This window comes from Elephantulus edwardii, unplaced genomic scaffold, assembly GCF_000299155.1.
Source record: "Elephantulus edwardii isolate Elephantulus edwardi_28Jun2011 unplaced genomic scaffold, EleEdw1.0 scaffold00122, whole genome shotgun sequence".
In the NCBI taxonomy this organism is placed as follows: domain Eukaryota; kingdom Metazoa; phylum Chordata; class Mammalia; order Macroscelidea; family Macroscelididae; genus Elephantulus; species Elephantulus edwardii.
In genome coordinates this window covers 3,011,934-3,019,906 of record NW_006399872.1, presented here as the reverse complement: position 1 = coordinate 3,019,906, position 7,973 = coordinate 3,011,934, and the positions used below count along the sequence as shown (strand labels likewise).

At 37.5% G+C, this 7,973-nt stretch overlaps 1 pseudogene; it reads right to left on the bottom strand.

Annotated features, from left to right (window-relative positions):
* Window positions 1–671: 671 nt before the first annotated feature.
* On the bottom strand, window positions 672–1,253 carry LOC102854035 (annotated as a pseudogene).
* Between the last annotated feature and the right edge of the window lie 6,720 nt (window positions 1,254–7,973).

The following is a 7,973-nucleotide window of genomic DNA, read 5'->3' as shown; positions in this document are numbered from 1 at the left end:
TCCACAACCTAGCCAGCATTTGATGTTTGCTGTTCTGTTCCTGTAATTAACTGCTTCTGAAAACTCACCAGTGGATTAGCTATGGATTGATTTTGACTCTATGGTACATAACAACAATAATATTCTGAAAATAATCCCTCCATTTTCAAGGGGAATAATCAACCTTTAGCATCAGATTATAAGCTTACTCCCTCTATCTCTTCAAAAACAAAGTCTCCTTATTGCAACCAACCAGTAGGTTATTGTTAATGCTGAGATATATTCAAATATTGCCAACTCAGAAAACACACAGCCTTGTCTATTGAAAGGCTGTGTTCTATTTAAAACATCAACACATTAGTACCACAAAGGCCCACATACAGTATCTTTTTCTGTTGCAAATATTTTGTCTTCCACTGGAATTACAGATAGTAATATAAATTCTTGAGTTAAATTTATTTTATTGGAAAGCTAGGACAGATGAAAATTTTATTTCTACTCCAAAAATTCTCAAAAAACTATTGAAAGATTATATCATGAGACATGATGGTCAATAACTATTATTTTCATACACCCGTTGGGTTATTTTCACTAAATGCATGATCCAATCTTTTTAAAAAGCATAAATGTTTGTAGATAATATGGAGATGATTGGATTATTTATTTATTTAAATTAGGAATGGTTTCCAAAATTAGAAATTCATTGTGAAATCTACCTGGAGCTGATCTACTGAAAAGCTGGTCCGAGCTTCTTACTTGCTGGTTTTGGATGATTAATATCTTGTTTTGTGATTAGAGCACCTTCCACACTAATTTCATTACCATTTTCCACTTCTTTTTTTAAATTACCCAGTATGCACAACTTTCTCTTCCACCAAAGCAAAGTCTTTTCCCATGGAAAGCTCTCTTTTAAAGGAAAAGCAGGCAAAGCATGCCAGGTGAAAGACATTTCCCTTGGCCCTCCAAACCCAGCTGGTAGAATGAATGTGCCTCCCACATGATAACAGTGAGTTACATACCTTCTGAAATAATCAGCTTTGGAAAAATGTCTTTGTCTTTAATATACCAGCTGGTATGCCCTCATAAGAAGTTTCCACAGACATTGCATGAGAGACACTAGACATGTCAACAAAGATCATACACATTGAGAAGGTGCATGTCCATGATCGCCAGCCTACAGCTGTTGCACACACACTTGGCAGCGGAGTAGCCAGAACCCAAGGCCATGGACTGGACCAACTATGACAGAGACAGCAAGGGGCTGAGGAAGAGCATGAGTCCTAATCCTCCACTCTCTCCAGACTCACCAGTACCCCTTCCCCAGTGCCTTACTAGGTCCTCCCAGCCACTGGGCCTGACATCTACATGCATGTCTCTGACATGAGCCCTGGGCAATGAACCCACGGGCACCTTAGGCATGAAGCTTCCTCTCTCAAATTACTGTCTCTATGTCTCAGGTTAAGTGAGCTTGTGAAGAAGGGAAACCATGATTCTACAATTTGAACTTTTATATGAACAATGATCATCATTTGAGTGTCTTTAAAGTTTTTTAATAACATTGAGAAGAATGACATTTTGAACCATGTAATTGTACTTGTAGTAAATCTGTATATAGAAGAAGCTGTTGTCTGAGTAGAACAATAGAACTGCACCAATTAAAATCAAGAAGGGTGTGTGTTAGGTTTGTATCCTTTCTCCATACCTATTCAAATCTGTAGGCAGAACAATTTCAGGAGCTGGACTGTATGAAGAGGAACATGGTATCAAGAATGGAGGAAGACATCAAAAACTTGTACTATGTAGTAAAGGCACATAAAAACTGAGATAGTGCTTGAAAACAAGCAGGGCCCTGCAAACTTCATCATAGAAAAGCTTGGAAGAACTCTAGAAGTCCTACTTTGCAATATAAACAGTCTCCCAAGCATCTTGAAAAACTTACAACCTGGAAAAAATAAAATAGATGAATGAGATCTTCTAAAAATCAAATCCCTATGCACATCCAAAAACTTTTCTAGCAGGGTAAATACATCAATACCTTAACAAGATAAAGGTAAACAACCTGATCACAAAATGGGCCAACCACATAAACAGAAACAACAACAAAAAACAAAACAAAACAAAACAAAAACCCACAAAAAACAACCAGCAAAATGGAAGAGATAAAATCAAGCGTGTCAGTAATCTCTTTTAATGTGAATGGACTAAATGCACTGAGTAAAATAAAAATAATAACAAGTGGATTGAAAAACCAAAATCCATCAATATGCTGACTACAAGAGACACATAAAAAAATGAGAGAGATAAAAAAAAACAAGTAAAGGGTGGAAAAAAATATACCAAACAAATGGCAGCCACATAAAAAGGTAAGGAAATCTTCTGGAGACGAGCACCCTTCCATCAGTTTTTAGTGAACTAGTGAATTTTGGTATCTACTATTCATGGAGGGGTTCTGGTGGTGCTAATGCCTTGAGTGTACTTTAAAAATGCTCTTCTGTTACCACTGGTTCTTGATTATGTGTTTCTTCCTGAAAGGGTTGCGTGTCAGCCAATTCGTTTTGGTACAGTGACTCCATGTATTCTTCACAACTTCCTGGATCATTCAAGATTTTGCTCATAGCATTATTTGCTATTACAAGTGGAGGCTTGAGTTTGTTCAGCTGTTTCAACTTGAGAAATCATGAATAAATTCTTCCTTTTGATTTTCTAACTCCAGCTTTTTTCAAATTTCATTATAATGCTTTGCTTTGACTTCTCATGTGACCCTTTGAAATCTGTTCAACTCTTGTACTCCTTCATGTCTTCCCTTTGTTCTTTCTTCTCAATGTTCTAGTACAAATTTCAGTGTCTGTTCTGACATACAATTTTGTCTTGTCTTTCCTCTTTGCCTTTGTAATGATCTTTGCTTTCTTCCATCATACTATTTTTTATTTCATTCCACAACTCCTCAGATCGTCTCTCATTAGTGTTCACTTACGCAAATCTATACTTGAGATAGTTTTTAAGTTCAAGTGGGAAAGACTCACATTCATATTTTGGTTGTTGGGGACTTATTTTATATTTTCTTCAGCTTCAGTTTGAACTTGCACATGAGTAGTTGATGGTTTATCTCAGTCAGCACCTGTCCTAGTTGCTACTACTGATACTGAGCTTCTCCAGCTAGTCTCTCCGCAAATGTAGTTAATCTGATTCTAGTGAAGTCTATGAGACCCATGTGTATAGTTGCCATTTGAGTTTGTAAAAAAAAATGCATTATGGTAAAACATTCTTCTAAGTGGTATAGCACAGGTCTATCAAAAATAACTTGTGGTTGGTGTGATGCTAAACACTGTGACACTGATGTGTCGAGTGTGATAATGGTTACCCATGATGGACAGTGTTTGGTGGAGCCCCCCGATTAAAACAGGCTTGGAAACAGGAATGGCATCTACTTTCAAAATAGCTTGCCTATGAAAACTCTATAAACGTGGAGAAACGATGAAAATTATACAAGTGTCCAGGTCTTTCTTTCATAAGCTCACCATGAGTCATCTACAACTCGACAGCACTTAACAACAACAATTTGCAATTAGTCAATCAATCACCAACCCAAAAGAATGCTGTTTGAATCCACAGGTGCTCTGTGGGGGGAAAAAATGGGAAATCTGCTATGATAACTGCCTCTGAAAATCACTAGATAGCCAGCTAGGGGTTGGTCCAACTCAACAGTACACAGCAAAAACAAAAATTGTTCTCTGCATTATGCTGAGTGAAATATCTCAATCACAAAAGGACAAATACTGACTAGTGCCACTGATGTAAAATGGGACTGCTGACATCGGGATTGGGGAGAGACTAAGAAAGATGGGATAAATTATATATACTAGATTGAAAAAAAATAAGGACAAGAGCTGTTTAAAAGGGATATATGATTAGGTATTATTGTCATGATAGGAGTCCAGAACAAAGGCTGTATAGTGGAGTGGACTTGGGGAGGAGGGATTGTATAACAAGGAAAGAATTTTTCTTTTACTTTTCAAAGAGAAGAGCGAACTAGGGGAGGGGGTAGTGGGGAGGGAGAAAAGTGCAGCAATGAATGAATGAAAATCCAAAGTCTCTGTGAACTTTCATTAAAATTAATAATAATTTTTAAAAATGTTCTCCAAAATGATAAAGGGAAGGATATACATTTAAACACTAAGGTACAACTGATCCAAGCCACGATATTTTAAATTCCTTCATATTCATTTGAAAATTGGACAATTAATATGGAAGACTTAAGAAGATTTTAATTTGAAGATTCGATCTTTGAATTTTTGTGTTGATGAAGAGTGTTGAATATGAGATGAACTGTTAAAAGAGCAAAGAAATCTCATCTGAGTCTTCCTCTCCTCCACCCTTCCGAGCATGATGTCACTCTCTCAAGACTGGTTCTTCCTGGACTTGTGCCCATAGTATGTGAGACAGAGTTTCAAAATCCTTGCCTCCAGGGAGGAGCCTGATTTCACCCTCTCAAGGACAGAGCTGTTAGTCCATGGTATGTTCAACACTCTTTCCATCACCACAATTCAAAGGCATCCATCCTTCTTCCATCATCCTTAGTTATTGAACAGCTCTAGGATACACAGCAAGTAATTGTGAAGACCATGGATAGACCAGGTGCACCTTAGTCCCCAGACTGATATCATTGCTCTTCAGTACTCTTGAGAGGTCCTTTACAGCAGACTTTCCCAATGCAGTTCATCTTTTGATTTCCTTACTGCTGGTGGCAAGAGTGTTGATTGTGGAACCAAGCAAGCCTAAGTTAACAACCTAAATCTCTTTTCTGTCTGTCATGAAGCTGCCAAATGGCCCAGTGCTGAGAATCTTTGTTTTCTTGATGATGAGCTTCATTCCTTATTGCAGACTACAGTTCTTGACTTTCTGCAGCAAACTTTTCATGTCCTCTTCAATTTCAGCAAGCAAAATTGTGTGATCTGCGTAATGCAGTATGTTGATGATTCTTCCTCCAATACTAATGTCACATTTCACCCCATAAAGTCCAGCATCCTAAAGGAACTGTTCTGCATATAGATTGGAAAAGTACAAATAAGATACATCCTTGATGCACTCCTTTCCTGATCCTGAACCATGCAGTATCTCCTTGCTCTGTTCTGATGACTGCAATCTGGTCCAAATATAGGTTTTGCATAAGCACAATCCGGGATTCCCATTTTTCTCAGAATCACACAGAGTTTTTTTGTGATCCACAGAGTTTAATGCCTTTGCATACACAATGGAACACAGATAGACAGTCCTCTGATATTCTCTGCTTTCAGCCAAGATCCATCTAACAGTGGCTATAAAGTTCCCAGTGCCACAGCCTCTTCTAAATCCCCTCTGCACATCTGGCAATTCTCTGTTGATCATTTCTCGATAATCTTCAGCAGGATCTTACTTGAGTGTGATATTAGTGATATCTTTCAATAATTTCCACACTGTGTTTGGTCACATTTTTATGGAATGGGAATAAATATAGATCTCCTCCAGTAATTTGGACAAGATTTTTTTACATAACCTAGTGAGTGTATCCAGGGAAGCACCTGTTTGCTGAAATATACCAACTGGTATTTCATCAATTGCTGCAGCTTTGTTTTTTGCCAGTTCCTTCAGAGCAGCTTGAACTTCCTTCTTCATCAACTTAGGCTCTTGATCATATGTTGTTCCATGAATTTTTTTTCTGTCAGCCAATTCTTTTTGGTACAGTGACTTGGTGTACTACTGTCATCTTCTTTTGATGTTTCATTGGTCACTCAATATTCTTCGCACAGCATCCTTAAGTATTGCAACTCAAGGTTTGAATTTGTTCTTCTGTTTCTTCGCTTAAGAAATGCTAAGTGAGTTCATTTTTTTTTATTTTCAGATGCCAGCTCCTTGTACATTTAATTTGCTTTTTGAAATCTACTGTCCAACTTCTTTATGTCATATTTCTTCTTTTTGCTTTGGCTTGTCAGCACTCTAGTGCAATATTCAGTGTCTCTTCTGACATCCACCTTGGTCTTTATTTCTCCTCTGTAATGACTTTTTGCATTCTTCATGGACGGTATTCTTGATATCCTCCCACTGTTCATCTGGTCTTCACTCATTAGTGCTCAAGTTTCAAACATGTTCCTGAGATGGTCTTTAAATTCTGGTGTAATAGACTCGAGATCAATCTTTGATTCTTGTGGATTTGATTTCTTTCTAGCTTTAGTTTGAACTTGCATAGGAGTGGTTGATGGTCAGTCAGCACCTGGCCTAGTTTTCATGGCTGATATTAAGCTTCTTGAGTAATTTCTTCTACAGATGTAGTGAATCTGATTCCTGTGTAGATCATCAAGTGAAATAGGATAGGAAAGGATAGGATAGGATAGGATAGGATAGGATAGGATAGGATAGGATAGGATAGGATAGGATAGGTAGGTATAGTCACCACTTATGTCTCTTATAAAAGGTGTTTGGAATGAATAGCTCATTGATTGAACAGAATTCCACCATTCTATCTCCAGCTTCATTTCTGTTTTCCAAGTTTATGCTTTCCAACTTCTGATACTTCTTGTCTGCCTCCAACTTTTGCATTCCGGTATGCATTTTTTTCAAGTGTTTTTATCAAAGTATTTTGGTTGCTTGTTCAATCTATTTCCAACTGCAAAAGTTGATAGAAGTCATCTATTTTCTCCTTTTAGGCCCTGGTTGTTGGTGCATGTATTTGAATGATAATAGTATTAACAAATCTTCCTTTTATGCACTTGGATATTGTCCTTTCACTTACAACATTGTATTTCATGATGGATCTAGAAATGGTCTTTTCTAACTATGAAATTGACTCTATTTTTCCTTACCTTTTCATCTCCAACAGAGTAGATCATGTGATTAACTGACTCAAAATGTCCCATGCCAACTGATTTCATTTCACCAATGCCTAGTATGTCAATATTTATGCATTCCACATCTTCCTTAACAATCTCCAATTTTCCTACTTTCATACTTCTCACATTCCGTGTTCCAATCAGTAGAATCTGTTAGCAACTATTTCTCTTCCTTTGTGATTCCTTCCAAGTGAGAAGTTTCTGCCTCTGCCATATCTGCCAGTCTATTCTAAATGTACTCTATTGTACAAAGAGTTTTCAGAGGCCTGCTATTTCTGGAGTATATGGTCCATCACTCTCCTTAGTCCATCTTAATTTGGATGCTCAACTCTAAAGGAATATTTGACAGACAATAATTTTGCCCAGAAGAACATCAAGTGAGATCTTTCTCATTATCTAGGTAATGGCTAGTCCTTGGAGTAAGTTATCATGCTGGGAAAGAGAGGGTCATCAAAAAAGAGGACAACTCTCACCCTGATAGTTTGACCCAGTGATTGGAATGAGCTCTAACTTGTTAGGGATTGTGAGGTGGGCAAGGTTTTGATATCTGAGAAAGGTAAGGTTCTCATAGGTTTGCTGTGAGTAGTAGTTGACTTGATAACAATGATTCTGAGACAGAAAGCTCTCCAACATTAAAGTCTAGGGAACCCTTTGGGGCACTTCTGCTCTACTCTGCAATATAGGCTTGCTATAGAAACATATTTGAGGTAATGCATTTTGACATGACTAAAATTGCTTTCCCAAGCAATTATTCCAATTCTATTTTATCTTGAGCTCTGATTCTATGTCAGAGAAAGTAACTCATGACTGTTAATAGACCAACAGATGCTGCAGTAGGGAGATATCACCTTCTTCTCAGGCAGAATAAGTAATAGTTACCCAACAAGTACACAGAGTTGCTTACACAAAGAACTTGCCCTTTCATGTCCTTAATGATTTATCAAAAATGGCCAATTTAAAAAAAAATATGTTTTGGTGCTCGAGTATTTTATAAATTCTAGATGTAAGTCCCTTGTCTGACATGTCATTACCAAAAACTTTTTCCCAATCTGTGGCTTCCCTTTTTACCCTGTTAGAGAAGTTTCTGGATGCGCATAGGGATTTGATTCTTAGAAGGTCCCATTCATCTAT